Raw genomic sequence first — 21,955 nt, forward strand, 5'->3', positions numbered from 1 at the left:
TTGATAACTTCACTGATACTAAATTTTAAAACTGTGCTCCAAAGACACAAACAGTAAAAAAAATAAGCTATTGACTCTGAGAAGGTATCATATAGTTTGAATGTCTTTTTCCCACCAAATCTCAGGTTGAAATTCGATTCCCATGTTGGAAGTTGGGCCTGGTGGGAGGTGACTGGATCACGGGGACGGATCCCTCATGAATGGTTTAGCATCATCCCCTTGGTGATAAGTGAGTTCTCACTCTTAGTTCCTGTGAGATCTAGTTGTTTAGAGTGTTGAACCTACCCCCACCATCTTTCTTGCTCCTGCTCTTGCCATGTGATATTGCCTGCTCCTCCTTTACCTTCTGCCATGATTGTAAGCTTCCCGAGGCCTCATCAGAAGCTGAGCAGATGTTGGTGCCATGCTTGTATAGCCTGCAGAACCATTGGCCCAGACACACTTCTGTTTTTTTATAAATCACCCAGTCTCAGGTGTTCTTAAAAGAACAAATGGACTAACACAAGATATATGCAACATATTTTGCTCATAAATATTAGTAGTAGATTTTATAAAGTATCCAAAATATATGGAGACCTACTATTAAAAAGACAGATAACCCAATAGAAAAAGACAGGCAATTCCCTAAAGGAAAAAACAAAATAGTAAATGAACATAGAAAAAGTACTAGTAATCAGGAAAATGGACATTAAAACCATAGTGAAATACTGTTTCACATCCTTCGGCTTGGCTAAAATTTTAAATCTGATGATAATGTGAAAATAAATATAGCTTAAAAGCTGTTGGAATCCCAAAACACTTTAAGCACTGAGAGAGATGTGACTGTGATCTGAGTCATGACTCAGATCATATATGATTACAACTTCTGTTTCTCAGATTATGGATTAACTTACTTTCTTTTTTTTTTTTTTTTTGAGACGGAGTCTCGCTCTGTCGCCCAGGCTGGAGTGCAGTGGCCAGATCTCAGCTCACTGCAAGCTCCGCCTCCCGGGTTCCCGCCATTCTCCTGCCTCAGCCTCCGGAGTAGGTGGGACCACAGGCGCCGCCACCTCGCCCGGCTAATTTTTTGTGTTTTTAGTAGAGACGGGGTTTCGCCGTGTTAGCCAGGATGGTCTCGATCTCCTGACCTTGTGATCCGCCCGTCTCGGCCTCCCAAAGTGCTGGGATTACAGAACTTACTTTCTTATTTTTCTTGTTCTGTACAATAACTAGAGACAATTAAATGACACCAGGAACAACAACCTCCTGCTTTCCTAATTAATGGCCTTTGTTATTGATTAACATCCCCTTTGTTGTCCTGCTTTGCTGATCGCAGATGACAAACCCATCACTATTATACCCTTTATAGATATTTAAAAAAATGCTAAATGTAGCATTCCCACAAACACTGCCTACCATCAATCAAAGTGCTATAACTATGTACCACCTTGTATGAAAACTGTTGTAATCTTGCTAAATCTACTCTGTCTCTCCCTATATATAAACGAAACCTTAACTTTCCTACTTTGAACTGCCAGCTCCATTCCTTAGAGTTGGTTTCCTGGTGGACTATTCTCAAACTTTGCATTTGAATAAAGTCTTTTAAAATTAGATTCTAACCTGTTTGATTATTTCAGGGTGATAATACCAACAATTGATGTGGCTATGAAACAATTTACAGTAATGATCATATAAATTGGTAATCGCTTGGTAGAATAAGTTGAAAATATGTAATAAAGTTGAAAATACACATACGATAAGATGCAATAATTCCCTTTTTAGGTATGCACTGCAGACAAACTCTTGCACATGGCAGGAAACATGTCGAAGAATATCTAATGTATCATGCTGATACAGCAGCTAAAAAGAAATTATTTAGGCAGATAGTGAGGGTAAAGGAGTCCTTGGTAAGGCTGCCTTTTAAACAAAAAGCAGCCCCCAAATCATTTCTTTTCTAACAAAGAGCAGCCTGTAAAATCAAGCTGCAAACACAGATAAGCAAGCTGGAAGCTTATATGGGTGAATGCTGGCAGCTGTGCCAACAGGAAAAGGCGACCTCAGGACCAGGTATATTCAATATAGAGACTCCATCTTCCCTTTTTTTTGTCACCACGTGTGCAGTAAAGAAGCAGGCAACATGGCACCCGCCACGTAGAGAACCCATCTGCACAGTAAAAGATTAGGGTGGGGCAGCCAGCTTCTCTGCACGCTATGCAAATGGAACACCCAGTCCTAACCAGTTCTTCGTGCGGTATGCAAATGGCACAACTGGTTTGACCAATCTTTTGTGCCCTAGGTAAATCAGACACCGCCTCCTCAAGCTCATCTATAAAACCTCCTGCACTTCACTGCGGACCTGAAGACCCGCCCTGGACTCCCTCTATCTGCGCATTTCTCTTTCTTTCGCGTATTAAACCACCACTGTTAACTTCACTCCATATGTGGCGTCCTTGATTTCCTTGGCGTGGGACAACGAAGCTCGGGTATTAGCCCAGGTCAATGACACCACTTGAATTCTTTTATAGTAGGAAATTGGAAACAAACAAAATGTCCATTATCAGAAGAATGAATAAATAAATTGTCTATATAATGGAATGCTAAGTAACAGTGCAAGTGAATGAGCTAGAGCTGTCGTTGTCAACATGGATAATTCATACAATGTTGAATGGTAAATGTGAACTTCAGAAGTACACATGTGGTATACTGGTACTGGTCCTAGACTGGTGCAAATGGAGCCCCTGTCGCGGGTCCCACATCTCAGGAGCTAGGGCGGAGCTTGGACAGAGACTCAGATGGCTAGCCTTCCTCTCCACCCTTTGCACAGCGCCTGAGGTTGACCAGATGCCCCTAGCAGCCCTGGGCTGTGCCTTTAGGTGCCAAATCTTGGTTCCAGGAAGAACTGTGAGCAGATTGCTCCTGTTGGCTGGCGCAGTTGGCTGGTGTTCCTGTTGGCAGATGACATAGCACAAGATTGGGCTGCCAGAATGGTACTAATATGCAGGTTTGGGCAACTCAAATTGTTTATATAGACAGGCGCCCCCACAAAAAATATTTGCTTATGACTCCACACACCTTTGGGCACATAAAGCTTAAAAATGTGCAGTATAGGCCGGACACGGTGGCTCACGCCTGTAATCCTAGCACTTTGGGAGGCCAAGTCAGGCGGGTCACGAGGTCAGGAGACCGAGACCATCCTGGCTAACATGGTGAAACCTGTCTCCACTAAAAAAATACAAAAAATTAGCCCGGCATGGTGGCGGGCGCCTGTAGTCCCAGCTACTCAGGAGACTGAGGCAGGAGAATGGTGTGAACCCAAGAGGCGGAGCTTGCAGTGAGCCGAGATCCGGCCACTGCACTCCAGCCTGGGCGACAGAGCGAGACTCCGTTTCAAAAAAAAAAAAAAAAAAGAGATCGAGACCATCCTGGCCAACACGGTGAAACTCCGTCTTTACTAAAAATACAAAAATTAGATGGGCGTGCTGGCGGGCGCCTGTAGTCCCAGCTATTGGGGAGGCTGAGGCAGGAGAATGGCATGAACGTGGGAGGCGGAGGTTGCAGTGAGCCGAGATCGCGCCACTGCACTCCAGTGTGGCAGCAGAGCGAGACTCCATCTCAAAAAAAAAAAAAAAAGTGCATTATAACACCTACACCTACATAGTGTTCAGCGATGTTTACATATGTTGTAAAAGAAGTCCACGGGCCGGGCGCGATGTCTCACGCCTGTAATCCCAGCACTTTCGGAGGCTGAGGCGGGTGGATCATCTGAGGTCAGGAGTTGGAGACCAGCATGGCCAACATGGCGAAACCCTGTCTCCCCTAAAAATACAAAAATTAGCCGGGTGTGGTGGCAGACGCCTATAATCCCAGCTACTTGGGAGGCTGAGGCGGGAGAATCGCTTGAACCCGGGGGATGGTGGGGGGATGCAGGCGGAGGTTGCAGTGAGCTGAGATCCCGCCGCTGCACTCCAGCCTGGACCAAAGAGCAAAACTCCGTCTCAAAAAAAAAGAAAAAAAGAAGTCCGTGGAAATGAGAATAATCAATTTAGGGTAGGAATTGTTACTTGAAGGGAGGGAAGAGATTAGATTAGGGTTAGGGTTGTGCTGGGGGCTGTTTTTATCATGTTTTATTTCTTAAGCTGGGTGTTGGGGGAGTAAAAGGTGCTGGTTGTGTTACTTTTTATGCCTTTGTGTATATTTGATTTTTTTTTTTTTTTAAGAGGAAGAAGTGAAGATAAACCACTCGAAGCGGGTGTCTGCGCTTCCGTGGTGGCTGGGACAGCAGCAGTAGTGCTGTCCATCTGCTCGGCCGGCCGAGGGGTGGCACATCCTAGCCTCTATCTTTTCCCCAGAGAATATCCCTCTCTGCGCTTCCCCCATCTCAGCCTTTTAGTGTGTAAACAGTTCTAGTGTGACTCATCGGTGCTTGTGTTAGCCCCTTTACCAGCAAGTACTTGTTAAACACTTAAATCTTACAAATGGAAAGAAAATTCCATGGTAAATTTAAGTATAAAAGTCAACCAAAATTCTGAGTCTCGGACAAGACTGGTTAAAAATCGTTCTACGATGAAACTAATATATTAAATTCAATCATAGAAAACCTTCCTTGCTTTGCAAGGAACCTTAAGTATTTAAATGTAGGCATTTTCATCTGGTGATTCTTCCCAGTCTCCTGTGGTAATAATACCTGGACAGGGAAGAAACCTTTTGAGATAAATAAACTCTACTGGAAAATGGGCGCTTGCTAAGTTTCCTGTGGCAGTGACGCCTCCTCTGTTGCAAACATGCCAAACCCGTTCTACAGCGTGCTTTGTACCTTTCCAGAGACTGATCAGTATCAGCTTGCCAGGGCTTTAAACCCCATTCATTCTTTCATTACTTAAAAGCCTCTTTCTTTGGAAAACCTTTGAGTGAAGCATAAAATTAGCATCTAAAAAGACATAGCAGCAACTGAACCCAGGAACGTTAGGGAATATGTGACCACCAGCACCATTATTGACCTTCCTAAGTGCAGTTTGATGTGGGAAGGGGCTGTGCAGGTGGGAAAAGGTGGCCGAAGTGGAGGTCCCCAGGCAGGGGCAGTCGCCTCTCTGGCCTGAGCCCGAAACTCCCAATTCTCATGGGTGGCTGATGAGAGAACCCCTCCCCTCCTTTGTATTTAATCCTTTCTCTAACTCACTTCTAAGCCGACATCAGCAAATCTTTGAAGAAAAGCACAGGGGAGGCCTGTTTCAGTGACTTTCACTTCTCTAAATGTTTGTTCTTTTCAGTTAGGTGTAAAATATGTTTGAATTATATTTTCAATTCTCTTTCACCACTGTTCTATAAAATGTGAGCCTGTAGGCATTGTTGTTTTAAGTGAAAAAGAAAAGATTGATTTTAGGAATCACATGCAAAGTGTTTGTTGAATCAGGGCTCAGCTTAGCATTCAAGAACATGACTGGGAAGTTTCCACTTCGTTTTTGCCCTAGATTCATCTTTACCTCTTTTGTCTCCTATATTTTTCCAGCTCTGTGGATTTCTTTGAAGAGGGCTATGAGGATTGAAGAAAGAAAAGCTTTTCTCCAGTAATTTATAATTATCCTGTTGGATGCTTATGAAGTATTTTTTTGTATATTTAACCCCTCAGAGAAAATCTGAGCATATCTCTACCCTTAAAAAGTCTGGTAGCCTGATGGCGGGTGGCGGGGAGAGAAGAAATCCTGTTTCTCCTTTCCCTGATTTTGCCCCAAACTACATCTTGCTTTGAAAGTAGGGGAGTTGGAAGGAGAGGAGTTAGCCTCTTATGGGGGCCCTGGAATGCAGCTAGCTGCCAATCTTGGTGTGCATTTTGTCAAGAATGGCTGCTTTCTAAAAACAAACCAACTTTCCTTGATCCCTCAGGTCAGGGATCTGGGAGAGACTGGATGGTATAAAAGGGGTTTCCAAGGCAAAAAAGCATTGCTCTCATGGGGCATTTATGGAGGATGTTGTCAGTGGGCACTTGGAAGTTCTAGAAGTCATGTGGGGCACTGGCGTCTGCAGTTCCTGGTGTGCTCAGGACATTCTGTGTCTGCATAGAGGGTTGCTGCACAATGGCTGGCCAGCTCATACCTGTACAATTACTTCTAGCACCTTGGCAAGCAGGAAAGGGATTACAAATATACCAACAGGGTAGGCTTTTGCTCTGGGGAAGAGGCTGATTTGGGGTGAATAGTTCATACCACAGGAAGCCTGCTGTGTGTGGTGGGCAGGTGACATTTGGACTGAGCTCCTGGTGGCTTTTGGCTCTCTTCCAGTTTGGCCTAACAATGAAATTACACATTGAAGGGGTTTGTTACTGTTGACCTTTATTCCAAAGCCCGGCTTCTTGGTAAAGGCATCCATGTTCTCCATGTCTACACTTCCTCATCCCCCATTCATTCCCCATCAGCCCACAGTTTGCTTTCAGCCTTCATGGCTCCTGGGAAATGTCTTCCCCTCTGCTGCCATCCTGGGGCCCCTCCCGAGGCTTAGTCTCCTTCCTTTTCTGCCCAGAGCTCAGCCCCTTGGCTGCTTTGCCACCTCCCTCCTCTAAAGTCACCCACTTTGGGAGCTTCTCGTTTTTCTGCCTCTGCCTCCTTTGCCCTTCCCTTATGTTTGGTTGTTCCCAGACTCCTGGGACTTAAGTTCTACCATTTATTACCATTGAGGCCTGGGCAGGTCATGTAACTTGCTTCAACCTTAGTTTCTTTCCCTGTGAAATGGGGATAATACAGTACATACCTCATTTGGGGAAGATGCAATGGGACAATACTTATGAAGTGATTTACATGGAGTCTCTTATGGAGAAAGTACTTACTAAATGATAGTTAACATCACTGTTACTCCTTTCTCACTCTGCCCACTGTCCACCCACTGCAACCAGAGGCCTTAACAACTTCCATTCTTTGAAAGATTGCCCTTCAGCCTAGCCCTTCCTCCTCAGTCTACACCCCAAGGTGCTGAGTATCTCCAGCACCATGAATATTGCAGAGCAGTGAGTAATACCTGTTGGGTTCACTGGACCCACTTCATAGGCCCCACTCCCTGTGCTCAGTGAGCAATAAACTTGTCGTAGATTCCACACTGTTTAATAGAAGAAATAGTGCTGATCATGGCTGTGCACTTTGTTCACTATGCAAAGGTACTTGGGAGAGCACAGCTGACTGGAGAGTATATGGTAGCTGGGGGGCCCAGGAAGAAGGTCTTTCTCTATCTCAGACCTTCTTTGAAACTCAGATTCATTGGAAGACTTGCTAGTGTCTTTCAGGGCTTTGAAGTTACCCAACAACCTTTAATTGTGTGCACTGCTTTTTTTTTTTTTTTTTTTTTTTTTTTTTTTTTTTTTTTGAGATGGAGTCTTGCTCTGTCATCCAGGCTGGAGTGCAGTGGCATGATCTTGGCTCACTGCCTCCGTCTCCTGGCTGGTCTCGAACTCCTGACCTCAGGTGATTCACCTGCTTTGACCTCCCAAAGTGCTGGGATTACAGGCCTGAGCCACCACACCTGGCCTGTGCATTGCTTTTTTTTTTTGGACAAGGTCTTGCTCTGTCACCCAGGCTGGAGTACAATGGTGCAATCTTGGCTCACTGCAACCTCTGCCTCCCAGGCTCAAGCGATCCTCCTACCTCAGCCCCCCAAGTAGCTGGGACTACAGGCGCACACCACCACCCCCAGCTAATTTTTGTATTTTTGTAGAGATGGGGCTTTGTCATGTTGCCCAGGCTGGTCTTGAACTCCTGAGTTCAAGCAATCTGCCTGCCTTGGCCTCCCAATATCTAGTATTTTTCTATGATGCGAGATACAACCTCCCATCTGTGATTGTCGTGATATAAATATAAACATATTCGGTATGGAACCCAGGCCTGAAACTTAGGTTCACCATTGTTGTGTCACCTTGTATTGTGACTGCCACTCCTCGAGCTGGCACCCCCCGCACAAATCACATGCTCTCTGTGCCAAGGGCGGAATCTGCTGGTTCCTTCTGAGTGTCAAACTCCTAGTCCCCTGTTCCCTTGGGGCCAGCTCCCTTCTTTTTGCTGTTGGGACTGACTGCGCATCACAGCTTCCAGGGCTGCCGCTCAGGGCCCTCCCCATGCTCTAAGGAGCTGCCCTGCTCCTGGCATTCTGCTGTCTTCCCTTCAGTCTCCTTGAATTGTGGGGAAAGAGGCAGGCGTTTTATAGCCATTTACAGCCAGGCACAGTCCTTCTAGCCTTTTGGAGAGAGGCCTGTCTGTGAGGAGAGGAGATGTGTGACAAAGATTCTATCCTTGACCAAACTCTAGCCCAGCCTCCTCTGAGCTGTTTTTCAATGAGGCTCTATCCTTAGACATATCCTTTAAAATTGGGCAAGAATCCTGCTAAGATTGGGCAAGAATCCTGCTAAGTCAGTTTAGTCAGAATGCGCCACCCTCAACAGTGGATCACCCTCCATATCTGACCAAATCCTCGCCTCCACCATAGCCTTGGCCTGCCTTCAGCAAGAACCCTCTTAGTTCAGTGTAGCCAGAATCCCCATGACCCGTTTCATCTGAATCATTTTCCATCCACCGAGCCTCCTACCCTGCTGCATGGCTAACAACTCCCATTTTCCCCTGTCTCTCTGTCCTGCTGCACAATCCCATTGCGGTGGTCCCTGTCCCTATCATGATAGTCCCGAGTAAAGTCGTAAAGTCTGTCTTTTAACAAGGGTGAGGGCCAGTCTTGGTGGCTCACGCCTGTAATCCTAGCACTTTGGGAGGCTGAGGTGGGCAGATCACCTGAGGTCAGGAGTTCGAGACCAGCCTGGCCAACATGGTGAAACCCCATCTCTACTAAAAATACAAAAATTAGCTGGGTGTGGTAGTGCACACCTGTAATCCCAGCTACTCAGGAGGTTGAGGCAGGAGAATTGCTTGAACCTGAGAGGTGGAGGTTGCAGTGAGCCGAGATTGAGCCACTGCACTCCAGCCTGGGTGACAGAGGAAGACTCCGTATCAAAAAAAAAAAAAAAAAAACCCAAAAAACCAAAAACACAAAAATAAGGGTGAGAATAATCAATAATCTTTTCTTAACATGTGGGTGGACCACTGCTGCAGACCACGTGAGATGGGAAAGCTGGGCGCCTGTGTCCAGTTTTCCCTGCTTTCCCACTGAGGGCCTCCGCAGGGATGTAACAACGGGAGAAGCTACAGACATGTCATGATTTCCCTTGTTCTTTGGGAAATCTGAAAGAATGAATCCTTTCCGAATCCCAGAAAGGCAGCCAACCTTTGAGACTTTGAGGGTGGACTGCAAAGTTCACATCTCACAGGGGTCAGGTAGGTTATGTACATTTGTAAAGTGCTCCCGGTGCTACGAAAGGGAGGAGTGGAGACTGTGGCAAAGCAGAGAACACATGTCCCATGGAACGCTGTTGGTCGGCTCCAACCAGTTACGGCTTCTGGGACTGTGGGCCTGGTGTTGTCAGTGTACCTGTGGATAGGAAGTTGGGTTTTTACGTGAAAATTCTAGATTTTGTAAAGTGTTGGCTAGTAGTAAAAATAGAGTATGGCCAAAACAGCTCAGAATTTTGCCCTCAGGCATCTGGTTTGTAATATCTGGGCTAGAGTCTCATTATCCCTCTTGTTGAGGGAGGGAAGTTATTAGGAGAAATTATTCCCACACCCCCCTCCTTCCACCGCCAATGGGAAGGAAGGAGGCTGCTCATGGGCAGGAAGAGGGAAGTGGTGCAACCTGGAGTCAAGGTGGATGGCTTGGGTTTAGGCCTTTGGAGGATTTCCTTGGGGCGGGGGTTGGGACAGTGTGCTGTGTGCCTGCAACGTCTTGAATGAGCGCCTGAGTTACCCCTGGAGAGCTGCCAGCCCCACCTGAAAGCCTGAACTTCTTGGCTCAGGTCTTCATGTGAGGCTCAGCCAGGAAGAAGGGGTGCCACCCACCTTTGTGAGGCCACATGGGTCATGCCAGCAACCCCAGATCCATAGGCCCTTCCTCCAGTTGGACTTCTGTGGACTGCACAGGCCCAGGAGTTCCTACATAAGCCCAAGGGATGTGAAGAGTGGAATCCCCAAAACATGGCTCAGACTGAATTATCTGCCAAGTCGGGGACTGAGGGCCAAGCCATGTTTAATTGATTTAGAAAATGAAGAGATGGAGGCCGGGCATGGTGGCTCACACCTGTAATCCCAGCACTTTGGGAGGCCGAGGCAGGTGGATCACAAGGTCAGGAGTTCAAGATCAGCCTGGCCAACATGGTGAAACCCCAGCTCTACTAAAATATAAAAATTAGCCGGGTGTGGTGGCACACGCCTGTAGTCCCAGCTACTCAGGAGGCTGAGGCAGGAGAATTGCTTGAACCCAGGAGCCAGAGGTTGCAGTGAGCCAAGACTGAGCCACTGCACTCCAGCCTGGGCGACAGAGCAAGACTCCGCCTCAAAAAAAAGAAAAAAAAAAAAAAAAAAAAGAGAGAGAGATGCAAAAATATCCCGGGTATCTTCATATGTCAGTATATATGTGTGTGTTTAGTACCTCCTGGTTGGGACCCAGTTTGAAAGCCTGAGAGTCCTGGAGATGTGGATGCCTGAGAATCACGGTTTTACTAGGCAAAGATTTTCTCCTCTTCTCAAAATAGCTGTAGTTATTAGACATCCTAGGTATTTAGGTTCCATGTCACTTTCTCCAATTGGGGCAGGTTTTAGGAAATTGTGCAGGTGCCTGGTTTCCTTGTACAAACACATTTGCTGACTTACCCACTAATGTCAGAGCCGCTAAGTTTTCATGACTCTGTCATTGACTTAAATACTTCCTTTTCCCTTGACTGAGTCTCCCCTTATGAACTTTGGATGTTTAAAATGGAATTTAGTGATGTTTTCACACCACATTTTTCATTATTTAGCACTTTGGAAACAGAGGTTGTTTTGTTATAAGCTTTTTATTCTTCTTAACCTCCTCTGAATACTTGAAACCTTTCACGACGGAAATGAGTTTACTGTGACCTGAGTCGGTATTATACAGTAAATGCATGATTCTCAAAACACACTGTTTATGTGGAGAATAAACGTGGTCCGGAACACAGTGTTCAGTGTCTGAAATGAAATGCAAGTCTCCCGTTTCCCAAGGCTGACAGGGTGGTTGCTGAATGATATTCCAGCTGCTTAAATGAAGGGCCCTGGAAAGGTTTGTTGGAAGTGAATTCAAGGGCGTTGCCTCTTCGTGGTTGGGTTTGCTCTCCGAAGACCCAGGAATGCCCTACTTTCCTTGAATTCTGAGCTTCAAAGCTTACATCAATGTCCATCTGCTTAACAACCTGTTTTAGTAACCAAGTATACCAAGATGTTACTGTCACATTAAACTGTACTCCTGCACCCTTTCCTTTCCTTCCCTTCCCTTCCCTTTCCTCCCTCCTTCCCTTCCCTTCCCTTTCCTTCTTTTTTTTTTTTTTCTTTTATTTTTTCCAGTATCTCACTCTGTCACCCAGGCTGGAGTGTAGTGGTGTGATCTCAGCTCACTGCAGCCTCCACTGCCTGGGTACAAATGATCCTCATGTCTCAGCCTCCTGAGTGGCTGGAAATACAGGCATGTGCCATTATGGCCTGGCTAATTTTTGTGTTTTAAATAGGGATGAAGTTTCACCATGTTGACCAGGCTGGTCTCGAACTCCTGGCCTCAAGTGATCTGCCTGCCTCGGCCTCCCCAAGTACTGAGATTACAGGCGTGAGCCACCGCGCCCGGCCTGTACTTCCTTTCTTGATCACACCACCACAGTCTTGACTTGCAGGTCAATCTATACCTTATTTGACATAAAATATTGTCAGCAAGTCTAATGGAACATTCCACCAGAGTGGGAAACCCATCTCCAAGATGCAGTGGTGAGCTATTAATTAAAGCTGGCTCGTGCCCTCAGAGCAACTTTCTTTGATGCTGCTTGTGACAGGTCAGCATTTGCATCATATGCCCAGCGGAGCCTGCTCTGCCTGGCGTTATCACTTGTCCTTTAGGGACGGTGTGGCCTCTTTCTTCATGGCTGTGTTAGATGTCATCCAAGTGAATTGCTTCTTTCTCTTTCCTGTTTATTTGTTTTAGGGTGTCACCTCTTAGCCATCTGAGCACTGGGCTGGCTGCCAAAAAAGAGGTGATGATGTAACGGGCCAACTCCCATGTGGCTCAGAGGGGGAGGACCCCAGGACTCCAGGATGGGACAGGGCAGCCACTTCTCACCAAGGTGACACTGGGGCTTCTGAGTGAGCCTCTGAGTGGGGAATGGGGGGAGGGGCAACATGATGGAGGGGTCAGTGACACACCCCTGCCCCCATGAAGAAAGGATTTCTGCTTTGAAATTCCTCTACTAGAAACTAATTCCTTCTGCTCAGTTTTATTCCTCAGGAAGGGATGTGTGTGCGTGTGTGTGTGTGTGTGTGTGTGTTTTGACAGTTCGTTCTTTCTTTATTTTTTTGAGATGGAGTTTCGCTCTTGTCACCCAAGCTGCAGTACAATGGCGCGATCTTGGCTCACTGCAACTTTCACCTCCCGGGTTTAAGCGATTCTCCTGCCTCAGCCTCCCTGAGTAGCTGGAATTACAGGCATGCGCCACCACGCTTGGCTAATTGTGTATTTTTAGTAGACGGGGTTTCTCCATGTTGGTCAGGCTGGTCTTTAACTCCCAACCTCAGGTGATCCACCCGCCTTGGCCTCCCAAAGTGTTGGGATTACAGGCATGAGCCACCGCACCCGGCAAACAGTTCTTTCTTCAAAAGTGTTACATATTTATTGTAGAAAAATTTAAAAATTCACAGAGGCAATAAGTCATTAAGATCAATCAAGAACTATATACATATAATTACTATTTAAACCTGAGGGGCGTGTGTGTGTATGTTTGTGCACGTGCACACATGTGTGTAGAGACAGAATTTCATTTCTGTTTTTCTTTTTTTTTTTTTTTTTTTGAGACGAAGTCTTGCTGTTGCCCAGGTTGGAGTGCGGTGGCACAATCTCGGTTCACTGCAAGCTCCCTCTGCCTCCTGCCTCAGCCTCCGGAGTAGCTGGGACTACAGGTGTCCACCACCACGCCTGGCTAATTTTCATACTTTTGTAGAGATGAGGTTTCACCATATTGGCCAGGCTGGTCTCGAACTCCTGACCTCAGATGATCCGCCCGCTTTGGCCTCCCAAAGTGCTGGGATTACAGGTGTGAGCCACCGCACCAGTATAAAACCTGATATCATGTAATACACACATTTTCAGTACAGTAAAAAAAAAAGTCATATGGTGAAGACTTTTTCTTTCCGATAAATATCAATCTATATCATCATTACATGGGTCCGTCAAAATTTGTTTAAATAAAAAAAAATTTAGTTTCCAGATTTATACTTGGGTGAACGTGTTTGAAGTTAATTTGTATTTTCTTCTTTTTGAGACATGGTCTTAAAAAAAAAAAAAAAAGATGACTATTCAGGGTGCTAAACAGCCTGTCTGCTCCCTATTGCTAAAAGAATCCAACACTAGTCTTTTCTCACCTAGGAGTTGCATACAATTTCAGCAAATGCAAGAGATCCAGAGCAGCTCTAATATTCACCACTTCTATATACCTAGTGCTTAGAATAGGCTCTTTTCCAAGTGCTTTATGCCTATTAGTTTACTCCTCATGAAAGCCCTGAGAGGAAGGTGCTGTCACTAAAGCCCACTCCACTGCGGGGACACACGCACCCAGAGGCCAGGCAACTGTGAAACTGCCTTTGCAAAATTAAGACTGAGACAGCGAAAGAGATCTAACTTAACTGACTCCATCTTCCTTCTAACCTCCAAGCAGTCTTTGTTCATTCCTGGGCGCAGACTGAACTAACAACTTTGGGAGAAACTTAGCTTATAGTTTATAGCTTAAAACAAAGACGGTAACAGCCCTTTCCCAAAGCAGACCTCCCTCTTGCCTGGGGACTAGATTGCCTTTGTGGGACTAACATTAGCCACGACATTAGAAATTATAGTTTAGGAGTCATGCAGTTGGAGGCTACAAGATTCTGACCCTCCGTAAACTGCTCCTAGAAATCATTGCTTGAGATATTTTGCAGACCCTGCACTTGATGGATCAGCTGGCCCCACCCCATCAGTAAACGGGCTCATATGATCTTGTGGCTCCCACCCAGGAACTGACTCAGTACAAGACAGATTTGACTCCCTAAGATTTCGTTCCTGACTAGTCAGCGCCCCCGGCTCACTGGCTTTCTCCTACCCATCGAATTGTCCTTAGAAACTCTGCTCCCAGAATGCTCGGGGAGACTGATTTGAGTAATAATAAAACTCCAGTCTCCTGCACAGTCGGCTCTGCATGAATTACTCTTTGTCTGTAGCAGTGGATGAATTGGCTCTGTCTAGGCAGCAGGCAAGGTGAACCCCTTGGGCGGTTACAACTGGCCCATAAGTGCGAGGCTCATGAGCAGCAAAGCAGACTAGCCCCCCAGGCAGCTCGCTCTGACCGCTGACGCTTTCCCCTTTCCCGTAGAACCGGTGTGCAGCCATTAGTTCACACAAGTCACATGAAAGCCCTGTGTGTCCAATCGTGCAGCCGCTGTCCACCACAACAAATATGGTGTTGGTCGGAAAACAATAGCTCTCCCCTTAGACACACAGTGAACCTTCTCTTTCTGAATATGTCCATTTCTTCAGTAACTACAAGAGGTATCTGCTATGTGCCAGGTGCTGTTCTAGAAACATATCGATATTCTTGTTTCTTTTTTTTCTTTTCAGAAGCCAGTTGGAGTTTATGGTTTCATTTGCCCAAAAATCCACCTTCATGGACCTCAAATTCTTTCCAAGAATCACTACCACACATATTAATTTGAACATTCTCCACCCTTCCACCATCCCTGCTTCTCCTGGGAACTTCAAAATAAAAATGGCCCGTGTGCCCCCACTCCAGGTCCTCGTGTAGGACTGTCTCTTCTTCTCTGGGGGCTGCAGTTCTGATGCGAATGATGGTGCTGTTCCAGTGCTGGGCCATTGCACAACACGAGTTTTGTTTCAGGAATTTTTTTATTTTTCTAGAGGGAGTCTTGCTCTGTCGCCCAGGCTGGAGTGCAGTAGTGCAACCTCAGCTCACTGCAGCCTCTGCCTCCCAGGTTCAAGTGATTCTCCTGCCCCAGCCTTCTGTGTAGCTGGGACTACGGGTGTAGGGTGCCATGCCCAGCTAATTTTGTATTTTAGTAGAGACGGGGTTTCACTGTGTTGCCCAGGCTGGTTGCGAACTCCTGACCTCAGGTGATCTGCCCGCCTCGGCCTCCCAAAGTGCTACAGGCGTGAGCCACTGCACCTGGCCTCCGGGCAGTTTTATAGAAGGCACCTGTTCCTAGCACCTCGGATTTGGACACCAAGCCACCTAGCTTCTCACCTCGCTCTAACAAAGAATCCATGGTATTGTGCAGAATGATCTGGGTCTCGTCTGGTTCGGCCTGCACTTTAGTCATGGGGTCAGCGTCTCGTGGGTTCTGGTATCTACTGAGGTGACCATCAAGGGATGCAGAATGGATTGTAGCAGGGGATCCTACTGGCCAGTCTTTCCTGTTGACTTGCTTGGAGAATTCATCTAGTACTTTCTCCAGCAAGGTAAAGGCCACCAGGGATGGGCACTCATTGTCAGTAATGATGACACCTGCAAGACTGTCATTCTGAACATAGACGTGCCACAGATAGTCTTGTTCTGCGACAGAAGCTCTAGTGCCTTTAGATGAGCGCTCCATAATCAGTTGACTTGTGAAGGTCATGAATTCCTGAACGCTGGATCTCTGAGAAAAGCTGAAGGAAGCCACATCGTCGTACCCGACTTTGAGCAGTACTACCTTGGCCTCGCCTTTGTAGAGGACACTGAGGCTGTACAGCTTCATGGCTCTGTGCCCTCAGGCCACCTGCCTGCCCAGCTGCGGGACCGCTCTGGGTATTATGACTGTGGTATTATGAATACCACATTGGTATTCATAATAGATGTATGCACAAGGCATGGAAGCTACTCAAAACACACAAAGATACCTGCCTCCTGGAGGGGATATTGCTCAGACCAGCAGGTAACAGGCCCTCGTATAAGAAACTAAGAGCTTTAGAGGGGCCCCTGCCTGCGCAGGCCCAGGTATAATTGTGACGGAGAAGCTGCACTTCAGTCCCTCAGCCAAAACCTCTCTCGGGTGCCTTTCATTTGATTCCAGCTGTCCTGTCTTCCTGGCTCCCAATGCGCTGTGCTGTCTTCCCAAGTTACTCCATTTCCTGATCCCAGCCCCGGACACTGTGCATCTGTCCATCCATCCAGTGAATTCTTTCAATCTGTCGTTCAATCACCTCTTACTGAGTTCCTTCTTGGTGACAGGCACTGTGCTGGCTGGTAGAGATATACAGATAGACAAGGCAGCCGTTTGCCCGTGAGCCAGCTCCGGGACATTCAGGTGGAAAGCACCAGGCGTTGATGAAGCAGTCAATTAAGTTTGATGACATATTCTGTATTTGGAATGAAAGATAGAAATTGGGCTGGGTTTCGAGGCTTACACCTGTAATCCCAACACTTTGGGAGGCCGAGGCGGGAGGATTGCTTGCTTGGGCCCATGAATTTGAGACTAGTTTTGGCAATATAGTGAGACCTGGTCTGTACAAAAAATAAAATAAAATAAAAAACTAGCTGGGCATGGTGGCATGCACCTGAGGTGGGAGGATTGCTTGAGCCCATGAGGTCGAGGCTGCAGTGAGCTGTGATCATGCCACTGCACTCCAGCCTGGGTGACAGAGCAAGACTCTGTTTCCAAAAAAAATTGAACAAGTATTGGGTAACACCTTTAAAAAGAATGTCTGCAAAATTGTTTCTAGTTTCTCTGGGTTTCTTCCCATCAGGGAGCAGAATGTTAGAGTAGGAAGAGGATTTGCGAGGTCATCCAGCCAACCTCCTGGCTGCCTTACAGAAACTTGAAGATGGTCTCGGATTAGAACTCGCTCCTTAGATGTTTCAGAGACACAACCTACTGTACACAAGCAGACTTGTCCAAATTGATGTTTAACATTGATAAGCTATACTATTATCTCTAACCAGTTGTTCCACACCCTGCCCCAATCACTTTTTTTTTGTTTTTTGAGACAGAGTCTCACTCTGTCGCCAAGGCTAGAGTGCAATGGTGTTATCTCACCTCATTGGGACCTCTGCCTCCTGGGTTCAAGCAATTCTCCTGCCTTAGCTTCCTGAGTAGCTGGGATTACAGGCACCCGCCACCATGCCCACCTAATTTTTGTATTTTTAGTAGAGATGAAGTTTCACCATCTTGGCCAGGCTGGTCTCAAACTCCTGACCTCAGGTGATGCACCCACCGGGGCCTTCCAAAGTGCTGGGATTACAGACCTGAGCCACTGAGCCCAGCCCCCCATCACTTTTAATGTAGGCAAATTCGTAGGAGCTTTGAAATATACAGTCAGGTGATGCTTCACTATGGGGATATGCTCTGAGAAGTGTTAGGTAATTGTGTTGTTTTAGAAACATCATAGAGTGCATTTACACAAACCTAGATGGTATCGCCTACCACATACCTAGGGTAAGTGGTAGAGCCTATTGCTCCCAGGCTACAGACCTGTACAGCAAGTACTGAATACTGCAGGCAATTGTAGTGCAATAGGAACTATTTATATCTTCAAACATATCTAAACAGAAAAGGTAAAGTACAAATATGGTAACGTAATCTTAAGGGACCACATAAAGAAATGACTGGCAAAGTTACATAAAAATGCCCTTGGCAATTATGCATGACTTGACCTGCAGTAACTACCGGGTCCCACATAATGAGCGGAAGGTCGGGCACCCTACTACAGCTCATAATTCACATGGGTAATTTGATGTAGTTGTTAATGGTCTGCCATAAAAAAGAGTCATCATCCTAACAGCTCCAAAGCTATTTCTATAACTGATCTTTATCCTAGCAGTCACAGCTGAACACGCCCACATGGATCCTCAGTGAAAGGCAAAGTTAGAAGCTGGCAAGCTCTCCACTAGTTGCAATCACGCTGATCTAAGATGAATCCTTTTATTGGAAATCTGGTGGGCAAAGTGCCAGAAGCTCTCTTTTCCCTGGGAAATAATATAGCTTCTAGGTAATGTGTACGTTATACAGCCCATACTTCCTGGCCATGCTTTGCCCTAGGGTTGGGGAGACACAGTGGGAGAGAGAGAGGGGGAAGGGAAGGGGGAGAGGGAGAAGGAAGAAAGAGGGAGGGGAAGTGGGTGGGGGAGGAGTGGGCATGAGGGGGAAGAGAGAAGGAAGAGGAAGAGGAGAGGGAGAAGAGGGAGGGGAAGTAGAGAAAGAAGGGGAGGAGAGAGAGAAGGAGGAGGAAGGAAAGGAAAGGGACAAGAGGGAGGGATGACAGGGAGAGAGAGGGGCTTCAAACAACCTTCAATGCACACAGAATGGCCCCCTGCTTCTATTTCTTTCTTTGAACCAAGAATTTAACTGAAAAAGAATTTTAAGGCCCAGTGTAGTGGCTCATGCCTGTAATCCCAGCACTTTGGGAGGCCGAGGCAGGTGGATCACTTGAGTTCAGGAGTTTGAGACCAGCCTGGCCAACATGGTGAAACCCTGTCTCTACTAAAAATACAAAATTGTACTGGGGAGGCTGAGGCAGGAGCTACTGGGGAGGCTGAGGCAGGAGAATCACTTGAACATGGGAGGCAGAGGTTGCAGTGAGCTGAGATTGCACCACTGCACTCCAACCTAGGCAACAGAGTGAGACTCTGTGAAAGAAAGAAAGAAAGAGAGAAAGAGAGAAAAAGAGAAAGAAAGAGAGAAAGAGAAAAAGAGAGAGAGAAAGAGAGACAGAGAAAGAAAGAAAAGAAAGAAGAAAGAAAAAAGAAAAGAAAGAGAGAAAGAAAGGAAGAAAGAAAGGGAGGAAGGAAAGAAGGAAGGAAGACGGAAGGAAGGGGAAGGGGAAGGAAGGGAAGAGTAGGGAAGGAGGGAGGATGGGAGGGAGAGAGGGAGGGAAGGAGGAAGGAAGGAAGGGGAAGGGAAAAGGAAGGGAGGGAGGGAGGGAAGAAGGAAGGAAGGAAGGAAGGAAGGAAGGAAGGAAGAAAGGAAAGAAGGAAGGAATTTTAAGGCTAAGTTCAGTCATGCACCAGTTTCAGTGAACTATGAACTAAATATACAGCAGGGGTCCCATAAGATTATAATGGAGCTGGAAAATTCCTATCACCTAGTCACATCTTGATGATCCTGACCCTGTGTAGGCTAATGTATGTGTATGTGTCTTAGTTTGTAACAACAAATTTTTAAAGTTAAAAAATAAAAAATTTTTTAAATAGAAAAAAGCTTATAGAATAAGGATATAAAGAAAGAAAATAATTTTGCAAAGCTGTATAATGTGTTTGTGTTTTAAGCTGTTTTACGAAAGAGTCAAAAAGTTAAAACAAATGAAAAAGATTATAAAGTAAGAGAGTTACAGTAAGGTAAGGTTAATTTATTATAATATAATTTATAATTAATTTATTATAATATTCTTTTAAAATATGGAATGCTGCATGAATGTGCATGTTGATATGGTTTGGCTGTGTCCCCACCCAAATCTCATCTTGAATTGTAATCCCATAATCCCCACATGTCATAGGAGGGACCCAGTGGGAAGTGATTGGATCATAGGGGCAATTTCCCCCATGCTGTTATTGTGATAGTGAGGGAGTTCTCAAGAGATCTCATTTTTTGTTTGTTTGTTTGTTTTGAGACGGAGTCTTGCTCTGTAGCCCAGGCTGGAGTGCAATGGCATGGTCTCAGCTCACTGCAACCTCCGCCTCCTGGGTTCAAGTGATTCTCCTGCCTCAGCACCCCCGAGTAGCTGGGATTACAGGCGCTTGCCACCTTGCCCAGCTAATTTTTGTATTTTTAGTAGAGACGGGGTTTCGCCATGTTGGCCAGGCTGGTCTTGAACTCCTGACCTCAGGTGATCTGCCCGCCTCGGCCTCCCAAAGTGCTAGGATTATAGGTGTGAGCCACTGCACCCTGCCGAGATCTGATGGTTTTATAAGTGTCTAGCATTTCCCTTGCTTGCACTCACTTCTTCCTGCTGCCTTGTGAAGAAGGTGCCTTGTTTTTCCTTTGCCTTCTGCCATGATTGTAAGTTTCCTAAGGTCTCCCTAGCAATGCTGCACTGTGAGTCAATTAAACCTCTTTCCTTTATAAATTACCCAGTCTCAGGTATTTCTTTATAGCAATGTGAGAACAGATTAATTCACATGTCATCCTTGCACAGGGGCCATGCTGATCTTCTCTGTATCATTCCTTAATGTATTACTGAAGAAAGAAAAATATTTGTTATACATTTGGCGTAGCCTAAGTGTACAATGTTTATCAAGTCTACAGCAGTGTACAGTAATGCCCTACGCCTTCACATTCACTCATCACTCACTCCCTGACTCACCCAGAGCAACTTCCAGTCCTATAAGCCCGTCCATGATAAGTGCCCCGTTCAGGTGTGCCATTTTTATCTTTATGTATTTGTAATTTTAATTATAAGGAAGGAGACCACTACTACTCCTGCTGCCCTCCTCCCCCCACCTTGCCTAGTTCACAAGGCAGGAGTAAAGAGAGAAAGAAACAAAAGTAAGATAAATAGCCAGACAACCTTGGCACCATCACTCGGCCCTAGAAGTTAAACAAAGTAATAATAACAACATCAACCCCTGGCCTAAACTACTTGTGTTATCTGTAAATTCCAGACACTGTATGAAAAAAAAGCATTGTAAAACTTTCTGTTCTGTTAGCTGATGCATGTAGCCCCCAGTCACGTTTCCCACGCTTGCTCGATTTATCACGACCCTTTCATTTATCACGACCCTTTCACGTGGACCCCTTAAAGCTGTAAGCCTTTAAAAAGGCCAAATATTTCTTTCTCGGGGAGCTCGGCTCTTAAAACGCGAGTCTGCCGACGCTCCCGGCCGAATAAAAAACCTCTTCCTTCTTTAATCCGGTGTCTGAGGAGTTTTGTCTGCAGCTCGTCCTGCTACATTTCAAAGAATTTTTTTTTTTTTTTTTTTTTAAATAGAGATGAGGTCTTGCTTTGTTGCCTAGGCTAGTGTTGAACTCCTGGCTTCAAGTGATCCTCCCACCTTGGCTTCCCAAAGTGCTAGGATTACAGGCATGAGCCATTGTGCCCAGCCCATTTTTATCTTTTTTTTTGGTTTTCATTTTAAATTTAGTTTATTGGTTAAATCATGATATAGAAGTTCACTGTTCAAAAAATCATTAAAGATTATTGAGGCCAGGTGCGGTGGCTCATGCATGTAATCCCAACACTTTGGGAGGCTGAAGCGGGTGGATCACGAGGTCAGGAGTTCAAGACCAGCCTGGCCAATACGGTGAAACCCGTCTCTACTAAAAAAAAAAATACAAAAATTAGCCGGGCATGGTGGCGTGTGCCTGTAGTCTCAGCTACGCGGGAGGCTGAGGCAGGAGAGTCGCTTGAAGCCGGGAGGCGGAGGTTGCAGTGAGCCGAGATTGCGCTACTGCACTCTAGCCTGGGTGACGGAGTGAGACTTCGTCTCAAAAAAAAAAGAAGAGATTATTGCAAATAGCTAAAGACCTAGATCCCGAGACACAATTGCATTTGTTAGGCATCTTAAAGTTTAATATTTTTATTGTACCATACAGGTTAGTACTGTTATTGTCAGTATGTACTTTCATGAAAATATATATTATGAGTCATTTTCTTTTAAAAATGTTTCCAGGCAGGGCATGGTGGCTCACGCATGTAATCCCAGCACTTTGGGAGGCTGAGGTGGGTGGATCATGAGGTCAAGAGATGGAGACCAGCCTGGCCAACATGGTGAAACCTCGTCTCTACTAAAAATACAAAATTAGCCGGGCATGGTGGCGGGCGCCTTTAGTCCCAGCTACTTGGGAGGCTGAGGCAGGAGAATTGCTTGAACCCTGGAGGTGGAGGTTGCAGTGAGCTGAGATTGTGCCACTGCACTTCAGCCTGATGACAGAACAAGACTCCATCTCAAAAA

General features: G+C 46.0%; 1 non-coding gene across 1 annotated transcript; it reads right to left on the reverse strand.

Annotated features, from left to right (window-relative positions):
- Positions 1-20,154: 20,154 nt before the first annotated feature.
- On the reverse strand, positions 20,155-20,260 carry LOC123573178 (U6 spliceosomal RNA). The gene has a single exon (XR_006697919.1). It is a non-coding gene; the product is annotated as a U6 spliceosomal RNA (small nuclear RNA).
- Between the last annotated feature and the right edge of the window lie 1,695 nt (positions 20,261-21,955).

This window comes from Macaca fascicularis, chromosome 4 (genome assembly GCF_037993035.2).
Source record: "Macaca fascicularis isolate 582-1 chromosome 4, T2T-MFA8v1.1".
In the NCBI taxonomy this organism is placed as follows: domain Eukaryota; kingdom Metazoa; phylum Chordata; class Mammalia; order Primates; family Cercopithecidae; genus Macaca; species Macaca fascicularis.